The sequence below is a fragment of the Pteropus medius genome, unplaced genomic scaffold (assembly GCF_902729225.1).
Source record: "Pteropus medius unplaced genomic scaffold, Ma_sr-lr_union100, whole genome shotgun sequence".
Taxonomy (NCBI): domain Eukaryota; kingdom Metazoa; phylum Chordata; class Mammalia; order Chiroptera; family Pteropodidae; genus Pteropus; species Pteropus medius.
In genome coordinates, this window is record NW_024347791.1 from 11,989,832 (window position 1) to 12,000,983 (window position 11,152).

The window sequence follows — 11,152 nt, forward strand, 5'->3', positions numbered from 1 at the left end:
ACTCATTATATCCGAATTTAAGAACCACAAGTGCTTGTTTTCATGCCCAGAGCTTTTTGCCTTTGACTTTCTCATTGTTCTATTTTTGTTCATGACCTCTTAGGTCACATTTCCTGTGCTAACTCATAGGTAGCCTGCAAATATTGTATCCTGAGCATTTCCTTAATCAATCTCATTCCATTTTGTTTCTAATTATACATTGAATTTTCCAGGATCATATTGAATTTTAATAAGATCATTATAAATGATCTGCCTAATGCAGTCATTTTACATACGATAAAATGGAGGCCCAAAATAAATTAATCAATTGCTCTATATCAGGGAAACTTCAAGTAGTCAAGAACAGGTCTCTTGTTTCCTGGTTTAGCATGATTTTCTGCACATATGCTAATATTTTTACCTATCACAGCATCCTACTCATTGCCCGTTTGCCTTCTTGCTTCTTAAGAAATTTTAGCTCTTGTGTGTAAGAGGAACTGTCCGCCATTTCTTCAGATTTGCTCATGGCAAGAAACGAGAGAGAGAGAGAGAGAGAGACAGACAGACAGACAGAGAGACAGAGAGAGACAGAGACAGAGAGAATATCACAGACAATTCGACAACTGAGTAATAATTACTGACCACAAAGAGTTCCTTGCACGATATGTCTTAATGTAGAGTTATTGGAAAATAGGTTTTCTAAAGATGTTCTTTCATCTTAGGTGAAAACACAACTTAGTACCAAACCACAACAGATGCTCAGGGCTGACTGCGTATCCAGGTCTGGCTTGGACAGGTCTAATCAGCTGGGGTCTCAGACTATAAGTTCCAGAGAGCAGGCAAGGCATGTATAATGGAAGTCAAAACATTGACCAAGTAAGCAAATAGGCAGCAGGGAAGCAGAACCCTATCTCCTATGAGGAAAAGGCATGTCTTCACACATCAGACATCAATCTTTCTACCTGGTGCTAAACCTGCAATTCAGAATCAGCTGCTCTGCCCTGATACGTATACAAAGGATTTCCTGTGAGAAAGAGATGCTTTTTATAATTTTGGATGCTTTTTAACTTGGATGCTTTTTATAATTTTGGCCATTCTGTAGCTATGAAATCTTCAGCTAAGTACTTTACATTTCTAAACCTCAATTTCTTCATTTGTAAAAATGATGATAATAATGGCAACCACCTCATAAGGTGTGTATGGGATGCTTAGGTATTGTAGGCAACCCAATAAGCTCATAATAGTAAATGTTAGTATTCGAATATTTTTAATGGTATTGTTTTGGAAGGTAGCAATATTCCAGCTAGCCATTATATATATACATATTTTTAGTTTCTTTGGGAGTTAATAAACTCTGCTTGGAAACTGATTTTTCTCTTTTGGTAATTTAGATAAAACATCTTCACATTTCAGACAAGAATTTTACTACTAGGCAAGAGGAGAAGTTTGAGGGGCTTTCATTTCATTTTGGCAATCTACTAAGCAAATCGATGTTTAATTACCCGATTTGCCTGTTAACCTGTACAAAGAAGATTCAGTACATAGAGTAGATACATTTTGATTAAGTGATTTGAATTATATCTTAGTTTTAAAAGTTACCTTTTGGCATTTAAGATTGATTCCCTAAAGCTGGAGTAACCGATGTAGAAATGTGGTGCTGACTGTGCAGAGAAATCTATGTAAGGAAAAGAGGAAAATAAAAGCACAAACCAACTCAACTGCCTTAATTGATTTGACTAGTTAGACACAAAAATAAGCCCTACCAGGTAAGACTTTAAAAACAATTTTTTCCTAGCTTGGCTCTTATAGGTTGTGTGTATGTGTGTGTGTGTGCATATGTGTGTGTTTACCTTTCATATTTTGGGTCTATGGGAAAATTTGTATGAATGATTAGACAATGAGGCATTGGTACTTTTTTTCCCTTTGGACTTGGAAGCACAGTTGTGTTCATTATACTCGAGTTCCTGGCTCTATGCAGATCTCTCTTATTTAATTTCTCCTTTTTTCCCTTTCAATCCCAATCCCACTCCCTTCACTAATAGATAGCCACTCTAATTTGCTTATATGTCCTCAGATACACACATATCATTGACAACATATGCAATACGTGCATTGCTTATATGACTCAACACTACGCTTTTAAGATCTATCCATGTTGCTGTATGTACATGCTTCTAACTACTCTATGGCATTCCAAACATGTATTTGCTATATTTTATTTATACATTTTCCTAGTGATTGCATCTAGATTGCCTCTAAGTCACTCTTATCACATACCACCTCATATGAACATCGTCATATGTACCTGGTTATGGATGTGTCAGAATATTTTCTGAGGTATAAACTCAGGAATGGGACTGATAGATTACCAAACAGAGAATGTGTGTGTGTGTGTGTGTGTGTGTGTGTGTGTGTGTGTGCATGTGTGTAAATATATACACAGTGACAGACCACTCTCTAGAATTGCTATTCCTGTTTCCATCCTACCTCTAGTTTTCCTATTTCCTATTTCTACCTAGATCTCACCAACACCTGATATTATCTTATTTCTAATTTTTCCTCTCTGGTCATTAAAATATGATATTTAATTGTTGTTTTAATTTTCTTTTATGCCCCCTGATTCTTAATGAGTGGAGCATGTCTTCATACATCCATTAGCTAATAGGATTTTCCAATTTGTGAATCACTTCTATAGCCATGGTTCTTTTTTTCTGCATTTTTGTTTTTGCAGTTACTAAGAGTTCTGTTTATTCTAGTTTTAGAGCTAACAAAGATTTTCTTCCAACGACCTGTCTGTAAGCCTTGTCTATGGTGCCCTTCATTGAACAGAAATTTTAAAATTTTTTATAATTGATAAAATAATCAAATTGATGGCTATAACTATAACTTCTCAAGATGAAGTTAGAAAATATTACTTTATATTCTATTTACAAGCTTTATAGTTTAATCTTACAAAGTCTGGTCTTTAATTTATTTGGAGTTCATCTCTGTGTATGGTGTGATGTAGAGAGCTACTTTACTCTTCTTTATATAATAAACCAGCACAACCGGTATCATATATCAGAAAGCTATTTTTCTCTACCTCTTTGTAGTGCTTCCTCAACCATACACAAGGTTCTGTATGTACAAGGGTCTGTTTATAAGCTCTCTCTGTTCCATCACACTGTTCTCTGTCTGTTCTTATACCAATATCACATTGTTTTTATTGCTAAGGTTGGGGATGTATATTAAGGCCTAAGGTGGGTGATCCTCCTTTGTTCTTCCATTTAAAAATTACCCTAGTAATTTGGTGGCTGTTCTTCTTTTATATAAATCTTAAAATCAGTTGGGTAAATTACTAAAAATACACTGCTAGAATTTTATTAATATTTCATGTCAATATTAGAAGAAAAATTGTTATGTTGTCATTTAATTTCTTCACTCAGATTTTTCTTTTACATTTTAATAGAATTTTAATTTTTTATGAAGTTTTAAGTTAGTTCCTATACACTATAGCTTTGATTGATACAGTAAATGATATCTCCATTCTATTAATATTTTTTAGCTAATTATTGCTGTTTGAAACTTTTTGAACTGATTTTGTTTGGCAAACTTGTTAAACTCTCTCATATTTCTAATACTTTAATATTTTGTCTGCTAAGCTTTTTGAAATTTTTTGTAAATATGAAAAACAGCAGTTGTTCATTGAATTCTAATTCTGTACCTCTTAATTTGTTTTCTAATGTCGTTTGGCCGGAACATCTGGTATCATATCAAATATGAGAGCATAGCAGCCAACTTCCAAAGTTTCTCTATAAAGTATAATGTTGGCTGTAAATTTTTAGTACATAGGCTTTATCCAGGGGAAAAAAAGTTTCCTTTCAGTAAGTTTTTTAAAAGTCTTTTATCAATTTTTTTCCTCAGCTATTTAAATAACAGATTTTTTTCTTTTAGTCCCTTTATGTGTAGATTTTCTTATGTTAGGCCACCTATGCATTTTCAAGAGAAAAACTTCTTGATCGTATTATTGTTTTGTAAAATACACTGCTTGATTCTATTAGCCAATAATTTTACTCAGAATTTTCTCATTTATATTTATAAGTAAAGTGGACCTACATATTTTTTTCTTTCTTATACTGTTTTCATCTGGGTTTGAAATCAAGGTTTTTATTGGTTTTATAAAGTTACTTACTTAGGCAGCGTTCCCTTTTTTCCTATTTTTTTTTGGAATAACACATGTAAAGTTCAACAGTTCTTTAATGATTTCGTAAAATCCAACTATAAAAGTGTAAAAATACTTTGATTGCTATAAAAAATTTAATTGTATCAGTCTATTAAACTTTTCTATTTCTTCTTGGACCAATTATACATTTTATGTTTTTTTTCCTCAAAATTTATATATTTTACCTAGGTTTTGTTATTGTTATTCTCTATTTCATTGTTTTATTTTAACTTTAATATCTTCCCTCATTTTTCTTTGAGTTTGCTCTGTCGCCCCTTTTTAAGCTTTCTTGATTGAATTTTTAACTCATTTGTTTTCAGACTTTCTTGAGGTTTTTTCGTTTGTTTTATTTTTTGTTTTTGATAAATATAAGTAAATCTGTTGAATTTCCTCTATTTTCCACATTAGCTATGTTTTGACTGCTTTTTAGTTATCCCATGGGTGAAAGAGGGATTGTCCAATCTAAATAACATGAGATGGCTGAACACAGGTTTGACTTTGGACAAATTAGACTGACAGCAGTGTGTTAGTCACACATACTTACGGCCCAAGAGATGAGGACACCACACACCATGGAGGGCCACAAGATATGCACCTGGGAACAGAATGAACAAGCTGGGACTATGAGAGGCAGGCTTTGTATTTCCTTGGTTCTGGAAGGAGGATATATGATTGGCTTCCTTGAATAATTTCACTGGCTGGCAGGGAAGTGAAACCCATTTGGCTAGCTAGTCTAACTGTTAGGGGAACTAACCACGGAGGGAGCATTTCCCATTGTATCACATCTGATGAGAGTAAGGAAACTCATAATTAGGCCTTTTGAAGTCCTCTCTGTTTTAGATGTCAAGGCAGAGCATAATAATATTAATTTCAAGCCTCATACCACAAGGTAAATCCCAGAAATTCTGGTATGTAATGCTTTCTATGTATTTTATATATTTTTCTATGATTGTCTCTTTAATCTAAAAGTTATTTAATAACCTATATCTATATCTAAATCTATCTATCATCATTCTATCTATGCATCTATCTATCATCTGTCATCTATCGTCTCTCTCTATATACATACACACACACATACATATATGTGTATATACAATAATCTATCTAATCTCTCTGTCTACCATTTAGTTTCCACACATATAGCATTTTTAAAGCTATTTATTTACATTTCATGATGGTCAGAAAATGTAGTCTAGGTGATGTTGAAATTTCGGAATTTGTTGAAGAATTTTCTCCCTTCATGGCATAGTCAATTTTTGTGATTGTTCCATTTGTGCTTTAAAAGAGTATGTTTTTGTTTGTTTGTTTTAAACTTCTATACACATCTCTTAGTTCAAATGTATTAGGCTATTTAAATCTTTTAAATTGTTGCTTTTTTTTTGACTCTTGGTAGATGAATTACTAAGTTATGCCTTAGAATCTCCAGCTTGCTAACCCTACTTTCAATGGTTTGATATTTGCCTGATAGCTACTAGTCTAATCTTTTATTTTCAACTTTTTAAAATCTTTTCATTTTACATCTATCTCTACTTAAAAACATGTTCAGTTTTTGTTCTTGTATCAAATCTGAACATTTATGTGTTTTGATTGATGAGCTTACTCATAGTATTGTAATTATTTTTCTACTAGGACTTATATCTGCTATATAATTTTGTGTGCCCTCTTCATCATTATATTTGTGTTTTCTTTCTTCTTTCTTCTTGACTTTATCAGATAGCTCTTGCCTCCACATTATATATTAATCTCCTCCTACCTTTTATTACAGTCTTTCCTTCACTGATCAACTTTACATGGCTATGAACTGACAGCACCTTGCCTCACCTGCATCTGGTAGCTCTTGCTTCCTGCTTTCTTCCCCAAGGCTTATCTGATGCAGCAGTATGGAATGGGCAGTTTATTCATGGACATCCTGAAAGTGTGAATTTGCATCCCGTGAGACAATACATTTCCTTCTTCTAATCCTGGGGCATGCGAGAGGGAACATTTTCCACAGCTCCTTAGAAGGTCTCTCATAGAACCACTCTTCATTTGTCCACAGTTCCATAATGCATCCTTTTGTTTGTTTTCTCTCTTTTTCTTCTGTTTTACTCTCCTAGTCCCCCACTTCTGCACATGACAATCACTTCTCAAATAAATCTACATGTAAGCCCTCGTCTCAGATTCTGATTTCTTGGGGATATCCAGGCTAAGACTCCTAACTTGCTTAGAAATGTAGAAATTTCTTCAGTTGGTTTAAGAGTTATATATTATATAGTTTTATTTTTTACTGATACTCGACTTATTCAAACTAATGCTATTCTCATCAATTTCATGAGTGAATAATATTTATAACTACCACTCTAACTCTTCCAAAAAACAGATGTAATTAACATGTTCTCATTTTTCTCTGGTCACCCTGCTCCTGGCCATTTTGGCATCACATAGAATTTTCATTTGTAATTATGACAGATATAGCTTATTTCTCTTCTGGATCTTGCATTTTAATATGAAATCAAACTTTACTCCTTATATATCTCTAGCATCCTCCAAAATACATTTTTCTTCCTACTGGAAATATTTGTCTAAGGGTATATTTAACGAGAATGTTGTGTTATAAATTTTCTTAGCCTTACATCAATGAGAATATCATAAAATCCTAAGTTCAAAGATCTTTTCCTTTAACACTTTGTGTTAACCAGTAACACAAATAGTACTTCATCATCTTCTTCCATCTAGGATTGCTGTTAAGAAGTTTGATAGTATTAATAGCTATCATTTACAGAATGCTTACCATGTGCAAGAAAGTGTTCTAAGTAATTTAATGCCGATGATAGCAATCTAATTTTTGTTCCTTTGTAGGTATAATACCCTCACCCTATTCCTCACTCCGTTTTGAGAGCTCATAGAATTTTTTGGTTGATGGTCTTAAATATTGTGTCTAGCTTGTGATTTTTTTCATTTATTTTATTTACCAGTCCATAGGGCATTTTTATCTAAGGTTTTATATATTTACTTAGTTCTAAAAAAATTCTTGTTTATTATCTCTTCAGATATCTTCTTTCATTCATTTACTTATTTTGCTTTCCAGCTTTATTGAGATATAATTGACATATTACATTGTGTAAGTTTCAGGTATACAATGTGATGGTTTGATACACTTATATATTATGAAATGATTACCATGATAAGGTTAGTAATCCATCACCTAGCATAATTACATTTTTTGAGTGTGTGGTGAGAACATTTAAGATCTACTGTCTTAGCAAATTTCAAGTATACGATACAGTATTATTAACCACTATATTCACCATGCTGTACATCAGATCCCCAGAACTTATTCATTTTATAATTGGAAGTCTGTGCTCTTGGATCATCATCTCCCCATTTCCCTCACCCTGCACCTCCCAGCCCCTGGCAACCACCATTCAACTCTGTTTCTCTGAGTTCAGTCTTTTTAGATTTCATATATGAGTGATATCATACAGTATTTGTCTTTCTCTGTCTGACTTACTTCACTTAGCATAATACCCTCAATGTCAATTCACATTGTCGCAAAATGGCATGATTTCCTTCCTCTACTTATTTGTTCTCTCTTCCCAAAACTCCTCCTATTATATAGATCTCAACTTAAAAACAAAAAACAGAAAACAAAAAAATACTTCTATCCTCTATATCTCTTGCTTTTCCTTTAATATTTTCTTATCTTCTGCTTTCTGGGAGAGTTCTTCATTCGATCTTCCAGTTTACTAATTCATCTTCAAGAATACTGAGTTCTTTATTTCAACTCTCATGTTTTGATGCTCAGTTTCTTTCACTGATTTATTCTTACAATGTTTTGTGTCTGTTTCATATTCCTAATAATTTCCTTTATTTCTTTGAGGATTTTTATGATGCTTAATTCCCGCCCCTCCCCCCGCCCCCTCCTAGCTAGTACCTTAATTCTACTTCATTTAGTACAGGTTGTCCAGTTTGTTTTCTTTTAAGTGCCTGAACCTCAAAAAATTGCCAGCTGAAGCAGCAAAAGCCTAAACCCTGTTTAGCACCCATTACAATGTATTTGTCATTGGGGAGGGGATACTCCTTAATGAGGAATGTCTCTGGTGTAATAATTCACCCTCTATCATTCACTCTGTTTGTTCCCTCCATCACTGACTAGATGATAGTCTGCTTTGAAATTTTTCTATACATTGGCCTATATCACTACTCTTTGTTAAGAGCTGCCTCTCTGAATTGCAACCACTTATCTCATGGGAAAGGAGAAGGGGAGAGGGAAGGAAGAATGCTTACGGGCTGGCCTGCCAAATGTGGTTTTATCACTTTCCACCCAAACTAGAGAGCTTGACTGACTCTGATCCAGAGCACAGAATGGCCCTCTGCCCTGGGCTGCTATGTCCCTCACACCTGGGCCTAATCTCCCTCTGTCCTCCTAAGAGCTTCTCAGAGTTTCAATGTTAGGTTCTAGGATTCCTTAATCTTTTTCTTTTCCTTATGGAATTGCCCAAAGTTAATTAGGGGAAAGCCAGCACCTAGAGATAGTTCACTCTCTTGACAGACCCAGCCAAGCACTTTCTGGGTTCTCTTAACTGTATCCCAGTTCTCACTTATAAAATGTGTCTAAGAAAACATGTCTGCCCAGAAATATTTCTTAAGTCTGAATCTTTCACCCAGAAAGCTCTACAATGATGGAAGAGGGTATTAGCTCTACAATGATGGAAGAGGGTATTTCACAGACTTGAGGCAGCATTTTTTGTGCCAAGGTATGTAGCTTTTAGAAAGCATATAACGTGAGCTAGATGATATGATGGGCCTTAACAAGTACATATTCCTTAGCCATAATTATTGGCTTCCAGTAACCCTATTTTTCATTCGTTTCCCTCCTTCTTTTCTTTTCTTTCTTTTCCCTCTCCCTCTCCCTCTCTTTCTCTCTTTCCTACCTGCCCTCCCTCTCTCTTATTCTCTGCATGTAAAATAATCAGAAGCTGCTTGCCCACAGAAATGTGAATCCACGCAGTGGGACTTGGGTAAAAACAGATTTACAGCAGGAAGCTTGGTGGAAGGGCAAAGAGAAACACTTTCCTCCATGGTCAGAGGATTATGTCTAGACAAGGATGACTGATTTGACTCCAAAATTAAAATGTTTCAGTGTTATTTTTCCAACAACAATAGATGATTCTTATAAGCAACGCATTATGTGGTTCTTCTTTGCTCTATTAATTGTAATGTCCCCTCTGATTTCTACCATTAACGTGCTTCTTGCCAGAAGCAAGCCAGATAATTGAGCAAAGACAGCTGGATTAGTCACTCCAAATTACCTATAGTCTACAAAAGCAAAAATTACCAGAAAGCTGCAGTCAATTTTTATTTTCTTCCAAAGTGAAAATGCAGGGGAACTGTTCAGAAAATGTTATTTTATTTGCATTCTACATTTATGTAAATCCACAAGAATAAATGCTTTCCAATGACATCATCCTCTCTCCTTTGTAAATAGATAATTAACTGACTGGTACACTTTCCAAAAGAAGGATTTTACCAAATAGGACCTTTGTGAATGCAAATGCACAAAGCACATACTTGCTGAATAGAAAAATAAATCTACCCCCAAAAGAGAAGGAATATACTTAAGTAACTGCTTCTTAGGAATAATAATGTTATTCATTCAGATTTTCTTGTTCAGACATTTTCAATTTGTTCAATAAAGAAAATGGTTTTTAAAGCTATTCTTTTGCATTTTTAACATCTAAATTTATTTCATTATGACCAGAACCTATTTCATCTTATTAATTTCTCCTTTAAAGTATGTCATAGTCATTCCCTCCCCTCTTTCTATACCATTATCATATCCTTATCCCTTGTATCAGTTACTATTGCTGGATAACAAAATACCCCAAAGCTCAATGGCTTAAAACAATTATTTTGTATTTATTATGTATTTGTGGGCTGGTTGGAGTTAATTGGGGCTCAATTGCTACCTGGCTCTCTCTCTAAAGGCTATTCAAGATATGTTATTCTCTTAGTGATGGCAGAAGCAAGTCCACTCACACAAGTGCATCTTAAGTCTCACCTGCATGCTATCAGCCAAATCAAGCCACATGGTCAAATCTAGAGACAAGGTGTGGGAGATGCAGAGTGGGAGAAAAAAGGAGTAATATTTGAAACAGTAATTTAACCTTGCACATTTCCGTATTTATATATTATAGCACATAGTATATGCTTTTAATGACTGTAGAATTATCCTTGACCGAATCATTCTGTATACACTTCCCACATTAGTCTTCCTTAAACCACTTTTATTATATAATTCATTTGCTATAAAATCATCAATGGGTCTCAATTTCCAAATATGTCTAAAGTCTTATTTTTGTCTTTCAAAACCTTTCATAATTCGGACAGTCTTCATTTTCTCAACATACATCCTCCACTCTAATGAAGCCAGACTCTTAAATATTTCATGAACATCCTTTACCTATTCTCATCTAAGTATCTTTGTTCATTATAGTTCCTTTTACCTTCTCTCCCCAATCCTAATTACTTCTCCACAAAGTTCTCTAGGTAATTTTCCCTAGCTTCTCTCCCTTTTATGCTATTGAATCAATGTATTATTTCTCTCAAGGGAAGTTTTGCTATCAATTTATTGATTCAACAAAGTTTTACTTTATATTTACTAGGTTCCAACCATTGTCGTAAGTGTTGGAGATAATACAGTGAAAAAGACCCAGTCCTTGTCCATCATGCTGGCTGGCAATCTCTTAAGGAATATTAGGGTGTGACAGAGCTGCAGAGAGGTGAACATAGTGGCACGGGAGTACACAGGAGGGCCATTTAATCCTGTCTTAGGAGACTACGGGACGATATTTGGAGAACAAGTTGTCTATAATTAAAGCTGTGTGATGAGTGAGAGTTATTGAGATGAAAAGGGATTATTAGAAAGCATTAAGGGTACAAGGAACTGAGGTGAAGAAGAAAGAGCCAGTATTTTTGGATAGCTGCCCA